Source organism: Calidris pugnax, unplaced genomic scaffold, assembly GCF_001431845.1.
Source record: "Calidris pugnax isolate Ruff unplaced genomic scaffold, ASM143184v1 scaffold44, whole genome shotgun sequence".
In the NCBI taxonomy this organism is placed as follows: Eukaryota; Metazoa; Chordata; class Aves; order Charadriiformes; family Scolopacidae; genus Calidris; species Calidris pugnax.
Window position 1 is genome coordinate 17,061,137 of NW_015094506.1, and position 8,792 is coordinate 17,069,928.

Here is an 8,792-nt window from a genome sequence, read left to right on the forward strand (position 1 = left end):
CTCATTGGCCGGGGGGCGGGGAGACGGGACGCGACAGCCAATCGCCCGGCGCCCAGCATGGGTGGAACCGCCGCGCCGGCCTCGCCCATCCCGCCGCCGCGCGGTCCCTGTCCGCCCCGTCGGGCGGGGCCGGCAGCGGCAGGCGGGGGAGGAGGGGGATGATGATGAGGAGGAGGATGATGATGAGAAGGAGGAGGATAATGAGGATGAGGAGGGCATCCCCGCGCATGGCGGCCAGGGCTGGCACCGCGGCCCCCCGCGTTGTGCCACAGCCACAGCGGCCGTCGGGTGACCTGGGTGCCCCGGGGCCCCGGGCGTGAGGGCAGCGGGTGGCGGCGGCCGCCTCCCCGGCAGGGGCTGCCGCTGCCCCCCGGTCCTCGATACTTTTCGCGGGGCTGCGGTGCGCGGCCCTGGCGCAGGGCGGGCCCGTGGGCTGTCGCGACTGAGGGGTGAGTCGCGATTGGCGTCCGTGGCTTTAGGCGAGAGCAGAGCGTGTGGCGTGTTCAGGTAAGGACGTGCAAGGGTTAACTTAATTCCCTTGATCCATCCACTCTGAACTGGAGCTTTGATTAACATTGGTCTGCAAAATGTAACTGTAACAAATTCAATTAAGGGAAGCACATTTCTTCAACTTTTAATTAGATCTACCCTATTTGTCTAATGTTTAATATAACATAAAAAAGCTGCTTAGGTTCCAGAGGGAAATGGAAATAGATTTAGATGTAAGTTTAGCTTCTAAAAACACAACGGACTAAAGTTCTTTGTTCCCTCAGCATATATTGGGGCACTCATACCCTCAAAGGCACAGGGAGGAAAACGTAATTTTATCTGCAAAATTGTAAAAATAATAGTGTGGTATTTATGGACGAGTTTCTCATGACCTTTAATTTTACCGAACGTACAGGTTCTAGCCCAGGCTTGATGCACAGTAGTACAGGATGCTGGTCAATTACAGTTCTTCTAAGAAAACTTAAACAGTTAGGTATTCCTCAACCATTTAGTTGATTTCACTTAGTACACGAAAGTGAAAGTGAGCTGAATTATAGCTTAATATGATAAATAGCAAATGCTGGCAAAGAGGGGAGCCCCTACGCTGTCGTTAGCAGTTAACTGAGAAAGTCAAGGGTCTCCCTGTCACATCCTAGAAGTGACTGACTTTGCCTTCAACAGAATGTCATCCTGCCATTCCCTACCCGTGCTTTTGTGGTGGGATTTACTTCTGAAAATCACAGCCCCTTTCCAGTTCAGTTCAAATACGTGTTTTCTGATGGCGTCAGTGCTGGGCATGTGTTTTTAGGTCGGTTAGTCACAATATGAGTCTTTCTTGTACGGGCACATTAGGTCATGAGAGAGAAAAGGAAAGCAAATATCAGCTCTTGCTGAGCTACTTGGAGAAAGATACAACATAATTTGAACTGCATATGCAGAAGTGATCACCTGTCCCCAGATTACCCTGTATGATTTAACAATGTGGCTGTTTTCTGCCTCCCAGTGCAATAGATATCAAGGACTACTTTCTCTAGGATAATTTATCTGATCAGTTAAACAACCCGCAGATCTCAATGCTAATAATTATGAGGACTTGATGCTGTGTTCCTAACAGCCACACAGCCAGAAGTCCGGGGGAGTCTGGCATTCACAAGGCGTGACACATCGCACCCTGTCTTAGTATCTGAGCAAAGACAAAGAATGTCTTTTAAACCCAAGGGCCCTCTCTTAGTGTACAGGCGGTAAGAAACAGAAATGCTATCTAGCAGTAGCCCTGAGGAGTAAACCATCACTTTCTCGCTTCTGGCTGTGGGAGTCCATACACGATTATCCTGCTAGATTAAAAAATAAAGAAATGAATAAATAAAAATAAAAGGTCAGGTGTGGTAGGAGCTGGCAGGGTGATGAGAGAGATTTCACCGAATCTTTTCTGAACTTGGTAATTTGCACTGCAGAAATTGCTGCAAAAGCTGCATTCGTTCTAGCACGCATACTTCCTTCCCTTCCCTTCAGGCCTTATTCATATAGTTTATTCATACAGAAAGAGGTCTCTGGTCCTGTGAACAAGTTTTATTTCTCTGCTACATTCGCAAGGAAGTAGGTAGTTACTGTCCAGGCATGGTGGTTAATTGAACCAAAGGAAGTTCTGAAAAACTTGAGGGATGACGTGAATGGACAAGGATGTTCTAGGGGAGTTTAGGAGCCATTTGATGAATGCTTGGGGTACTAGCCAAATGCTAGCCACTAAACTCATGAAACACAATCATTATATTTATTATTTTTATTATTATGTCTTCCACAGTTGTGTTAAGGGAAGAAGAAGGTATCCTATCATGAGAAAAAGAAAGAAGAAGTATGAAAAGCCAGAAGAAATTATGTTCTAAACCCAAGACCTATTTTGTTTTGCTTTTTTAAAGTGTATTAGTACACCAAAAGAGAATTTTAAACAGTGTCTACCATTCAGAAGTTCCATCAGGAACCTGCTAAGCACAAATGAAGAACCAGACTCTGTTATATTCCTCATATCCCTTGTTTTTCATTTAGACTTTGACTGAGCCAGAGGCTGTACCTGTAGAGCATCTCGGAAGAATCTGAATAAAAAAGCAAGGCCAAAAAGGATGCAGTGTTTGTCTTTGCCATTTTTATTTTTTACTCTCTGTATACTATGACTTCAAGATAAAATCTCAAGATCAGAAAGGAATATGAGCCATAAAAACCAGGTTTTGAAAGTGAATGACTCCTGCTTGCTCCATAAAGAACGAGAAATCCTAGGCCAAAGCCAATGAAACCAAAATATTCTCGGGCCTGTAGTGGCAAGTTTTATGGCATATAAAGAGCAGATACTAGAATGAGAGTCACTGAACTGAGGCAAATTCAGGAGGAACAGCGGCACGTCCGAAACAGCAGTCGGGGCTCTGGCTTTGGCCCCAGGCTACCATCTGTTTTCTTTTTTATATCAGACGTTGAGTGACCAGGTGGCACAACTGCCACAATTAGGTGTACAAGATGGGAAGTTGGGCAGATCATGAGGGCAAATCAGCGGCAAGAAAATGGGTAAATGATACTGGTGGCATGTTAATTTACTTATCAGGCAGAGTTTAGAACTGTAAACTAACAGGGATTGAACTGTGACTCTCATGATGAAATTATTCAGTGGCCTTGTGTTGGACAAGATCACAGGTACCTATTTTTAACAGAAAGAGGTTTACTTTGTTCTTCATTGTAATGTTGTTTTACTTATTTTATTTGGTCTTTTCTATCCTCAAGTGGTTTTTTTGTTTTGTGAGTAGTTTATATGCTTGAAGACAAAGGAATTTGCCTTTGGGGAATGGGACAGCTTTTCAAATGAAGTTCCAATTGCATAACTTTAAGCACACATTTCTGAAGCTTCTTTTAGCAAATGAAATGCCCACTCCTGATTGTTTTTTACCCAGTTGACTGGGAATCCAAGGGCTGGTATGTGCAGCTGAAAGTTAAAAGCTTGGAATCCCATTTTAGTGCCTTGTTGTCCCACCCTTGATTTCAGTGAAGTTTCCATAATGTATACCAGGTGATGATGATGTATTTAGAAAGACACATTCCTAGTCAGGAAGCCAAATCTGCATCAGGAGAACATGAAAGACATGAAAGCAAAGTGAGAAAGCGAAGTCCCAAAAGTGAGAATTAACCTTCAGTAAAATGAATAAATAGCGGAGTAACTGTTCAGATCTATACAACTAACAAACACGTCATATGAAGTAAGTCTTTGAAGATGATTTTTTGGGCAACGTGTGAGACTGTGAGTTGGATAGAGGCAGTGGAGAGCAAGCATTGAGATTTTGTTTTGGTTTCAATTCTAGCTAAGAATCAAAGGGTAAAATCAAAGAACTTGTTAGTCCTCTGACTGATGTGTGTCTCAATGTGTCATTTAATTTCATTGTTTTCTTGTGTTTGATCTATACACATCTGCTGCTTCTTCTAAGTTGTTTAGGCAGAAATGGTCTCTTTTAATCTGCATTTGTATAGCAGCTAACACAGAATGCTCCTGCTCTGTGCCCAGGGCTCCTGGAAGCTGTGGCAGCATAAACAAAAATGAAAACAGGGGTATTATTTTATGGGGGAGTGTTCAAGTATAGTCAAGCCAACCTGCATATGCTTTGCTCGGATGCCAGCTGTGTAGCACAAGGACAGATCTGAGCCAGTGTCAGTCTGTTCCCCTGTAGAGGGTGCCCCTAGTTCAGGGATTCTCTTTTGGGTTGACAACTCTGCATCCCTAATCTTCCTCCTCACTTTGAAAATCAGTTTTCACCAGAGCGATGCTCAGGGTGATACTCCAGAAAAGCAACTTTTTCAGTGTGCTTAGGATGAACTGGACTGAAGTCCTGGTTTTCTTTTCAAGCAGAATCTACTATATAAAATGAAAAGCTACTGACCAGTTAGCTTCCAGAGTGCCCAGGTATTAGTAGTCTCCAGTCTTACCTTATGGTGGTGGACATTATGGGTTCCCACATGTAAAATTTCTAATCACTGGTGAGCATATGCATCATATGGATGACTGTGTAATAAAAAGAATGGGAAGTGGGATTTCTAATTTAATTCTGTGGAGCTGACCTTCACAAAGCACGACTACTGTGTGACAGCAGTCAATGTTACCTCTGAGAAGAGGGTTGAGACTTAAATAAGGTCTTTTCAAATGGATACGGATGATTGTCATGATGCACTTAACAACGTCCTTGTCATTCATCGTCTCCAATACAAAATAGGGATAACTCTGTTTTGAGAGACTTGAATGAATTGCCTGTTTAAGTGCAAAATATACTTACGTTTACATCAGGTTGAGAGTGGAGGGAGGGTGAATAATATACATACTAGAATATAGCAATGAAATGTAGGTAGTGCCTTATGGCTTCAGGCTTCCTGAATTTCATATCTTTAATTTGAGATTTCCATACAACCTTCACCATGCAGCAGACATATAACAAAGATCCCTCAGAAAGCCAGCCCAGCCATGAAGCAGGGCAAGTGCTACCATTTAACTATGCAGAGTAGGCTGAGAACATCCATGTGAAGAAAAAATAGGATAGAGTCACTAGAGTAAAAAACTAGTTAATGCATTTTAAATTTCAGAAAATACTTTTGAATATCAGTAGCCTGATAAATAAATTCTCAAGGGAGTTTGTTTTCATTTAGCTCACACACTCACTTCATTCAAAGGCACAGTGAAATTACCTTAGTATTTATATTTAAAATGCCAAACCACAGAAGTGTCAGGATATTTTTTTTATACATTAGTCACCATTTCATAATATTTTCTGTCCTTTTTTAAAAATGTATTTATTTCTCTTACAGAAATGCAGTCACTGTACAATGCTGATGTTTAGACTCCTGTTGGAGACCTAAAAGCTTGCAAAACACATGGCTAAATGAAAGGGAAATTATACATCATTAATATAATTATGAGAGAAGAATTTTTAATTTCAGTTTCTTAGCTATATTTTGGCCAGTATGCAATATGGTAAGCTTGTTAGCTCTGGCAATTCTGTCTGTCAGCATCACCATTTTGTTTGCAAACTAAAATGCTTGTTTTGTTTCCCCTATTGCTTTTTCTATAGCATATGCCATAGCCTTCAAATTACATAAGAAGGGAATAGAGCTCTCTGACTGTAACGGTGTTGTTAAGATAAGGTCAGTGCTGATGTCTTCTGCAAACCTTGATAGATATTTATCCAAGTCAAAGGCGAATTTTTAATCATTACGATATGTTAATGTAAAAAAGTAGCCTTTCTTGTTTTTTAAAAACTTAGGCAAACAAAAAAAGAAATCCTACCCAGTGAACCTAAGTCTTCTCACAGTTACACAGGTATATATCTGCAGTAAAACCTGCTGTCTTAAAAGCGCAGCTTCGATGACTGCTACCTTCTATAAATCAAGCTATCTTAGAGACCCAAAGAAGTTACTGAAGCAATGCGTAATTTCAATTCAAGTCCTGAATTTAAATATGAAGTTTTAAGGGAACAGAGACTTTAGTTGCACACTGGGGATGTGGTTTCTTCCTTACTCAATAGTTCTTACTTAATCTGGGGCAAGATCATCTTCCCCAGCTGCCCATAAATCCATGAATGAAAGTCCCCTATCATCTTCCTGGTCTTTTGCTTTTGACCTCTTCAGTTGCCAGTCCTCTTACCTTCCTTCTTCTCTGTCCTTCCTGTTCATCTGGGAATATAATTTGTGATAACGTTGCCAATCCTAAGTGAGAAATGATCTGGACAGTCACAATCGTCCTTTTCAGCCTTGACAGTAGAGCTGTTTCTGTAAGAACCGGGATTGGTCTTTTTCTCTTAGGGATGAAGGTAAATTCTGCAGTCAGAATTATGACTGATGAGGAAGCATACTAATAGATTGTTCCCTGCTGAGGAATGGAAAACTCACTAAGTCCTTGGTTTGTTTTTAATTCTTGTTTGTATATGAACATAAGTAGCTAGCCAGGAATGTTATTTAATAGATAGAAGAAAAAAAAAAAAAAAAAAAAAAAAAAAAAAAAAAAAAAAAAAAAGGAAAGACTAAAAACAGACTAAAAAGCAATTTAGGATGGAGATAATAAAGAATAAAGACTCTCATCACTAGAAGCTCATCCTTGCCCACACTGAAATCGGGCTAAGAGCTTGCTTGCTTAAGCTCAATAATTTGATCCTAGGGAAAAGTTCAGCCCAGAGGAGTGTTCGGTCCTAATTAGTTTTAGGATTTTGGCCAATATCTTCTTGTCCTTAAGTGTGGATTTTCAAAGAAATGGTGATTTCATGTGGTCTTTGATGTTGGAATTCTAAATTAAAATGTTCTTTCTAAAGATGAGAGCCTAGATTAAGTTATTCTGAGACTTACAGTGGACTCCTTCATGCCTTAACTTTCTTCCTTCTGCTGAAATCTATGACCCACACTTTCCCCACCATAATCACAGAAAGGCATTATCATCATTATTCCTTCATAAATACGAAGGTATCTGCAGAATAACCTCAGGGATTTATTAGAGCAACAGTCATTCCTCAGTTTAAAAAGGCCTGTTCAATGCTAAGGTTTTTTATTAACTAACTCTTCAGTTTGGCTTTCCCTCTGAAAGTTATTAAGCTTTATCTCTGACCAAATTGATTTTTTTTTAAGGAAACTGGTGATGCCATTTTTGTCTTTCAGGGGTTCATAAAAATGTCCACGTTTGACTTTTTCAAAAAGATTTATATTACTTTGCCTTCCCTTATACTCTAATTTAAATGGAACTTGTTTGATTTTTTCCTGCAGTCACTTCTCCTAAAAAAAAAAAAAACTGGAGAGTTTTCTTTGAGGAAAAAAGGTTATTTGCTGAAGTTATTTACAGTTTAATTGCCAGTTTAATTACAATCTAATGTCTCGTTTACTGTGACACGCTCTCCTCTGCAGGCTGAGCTGCGATAGATTACAGGAGTCACAATGGCAATAGATTCACCTGTGTCTGGAGCTGGGTGGCCTCACGCTGTTGTCAGCTGAAAAACAGCACTGACCCTCTGGTGATGATCAGAACATGGAGAACGTTCTGACCAAACATACAGTGGGTATTTCAATATTATTATGTTTTTGCAATCCCAGGTTTTGTCACCGATTCATAGTCCACTGATTTTCCGTACTGCCTATATGTTGGTGAAGACATTCAGGGGCTGTCCTAGAAAAGGCGTCTCATAGCATGAGTACAGAGGTTAGCTGATGCTTTTTCGGTATGTTTTGGCTGTGTTCACTATGAATGCTGTCATGGCATGTCTGGGCAGCATATAGTCCTCCAAAAGGATTCCAGCAACCCATGTACCCTTATGCAAGGACCTCTAACCCTCACTGCCATACTGCAAAGAACTGTATTTGTAGTACACAGAAGATCCATTTGGGGTTCTGTTTCTCATGCTGGTTAAGGAATGTTGTAATAACAAAGATTTGTTGTATCCAGGTGTAAATTTCATAGTCAGAGGGGTTTACTGCTAATAACAGGTAGTCATGGATTTATAAAATAACTTAGATTGGGAGGGACCTTTTGGGGTCATCTGCTCCAAGCACATGCTCAAAGCAGATGCAGATAGAAAAAGTTCCTCAGGCCTTTGCTCAGACAAGTTTTGAGTGTCTGGAAAGATGAAAGTTCCATAACCATCTAGGTGGCCCTCCACTAGCCTCACTCCAAGGTGTCGGTGTCTTCCTTGTACTGCAATGCCCAAAACTGACATAGCACTCCAGATGTGGTCTTACAAGTATTAAATAGAAGATGTCCCTTGACCTGCTGGCTTTTCTCTTGCTTGCTGATACAGCCAAGGATGTTGTTGGCCTTATTTGCTGCAAGGACACACTGCTGATTCATGTTCACGGTTCAGAGTCACAACTATAAATTGAAGAACTGAAAGGCTGTGCATGTGTCTGCTCATCCTTGATCAGAACCAGCCAAAAATGGAGCAGCTTCCCACACCTGCTTTATGAAATCACTGTCAGGGAGGCCACTAGGGCCCATGACCATCCCTCCGGTTACAGAGCTGTATTTCCTAGGGTGGTGATCAGCTGGTGATATGAACACCATTTATGGAATAAATAAGCTTGAAGTGGTAATGATTTTCTTCTTAGATCAGGAGCTTCCGAGGAGTATGCCAAACACCGGGCAAATTTGATTATTCTTGTCCTGAAATTCACTGTCATCCTGAAAACCTGGTTTCAGCTGTTCCAGGCCTGGAGAGGGATATTGCTCCACTGCCTGGAATTAATTTCATTTGTTCTAAGCTGCCAAATAGCAAAGGGTAGACTGCATTCAGATGTATGACCCAACCTAT

At 41.2% G+C, this 8,792-nt stretch overlaps 1 long non-coding RNA gene across 1 annotated transcript; it reads left to right on the forward strand.

The window, feature by feature from the left end:
• Positions 1-146: 146 nt before the first annotated feature.
• Positions 147-2,607, forward strand: LOC106901368. Its single transcript, XR_001414304.1, has 2 exons — positions 147-507; positions 2,291-2,607. It is a non-coding gene; the product is annotated as an uncharacterized LOC106901368 (long non-coding RNA).
• Positions 2,608-8,792: the final 6,185 nt, after the last annotated feature.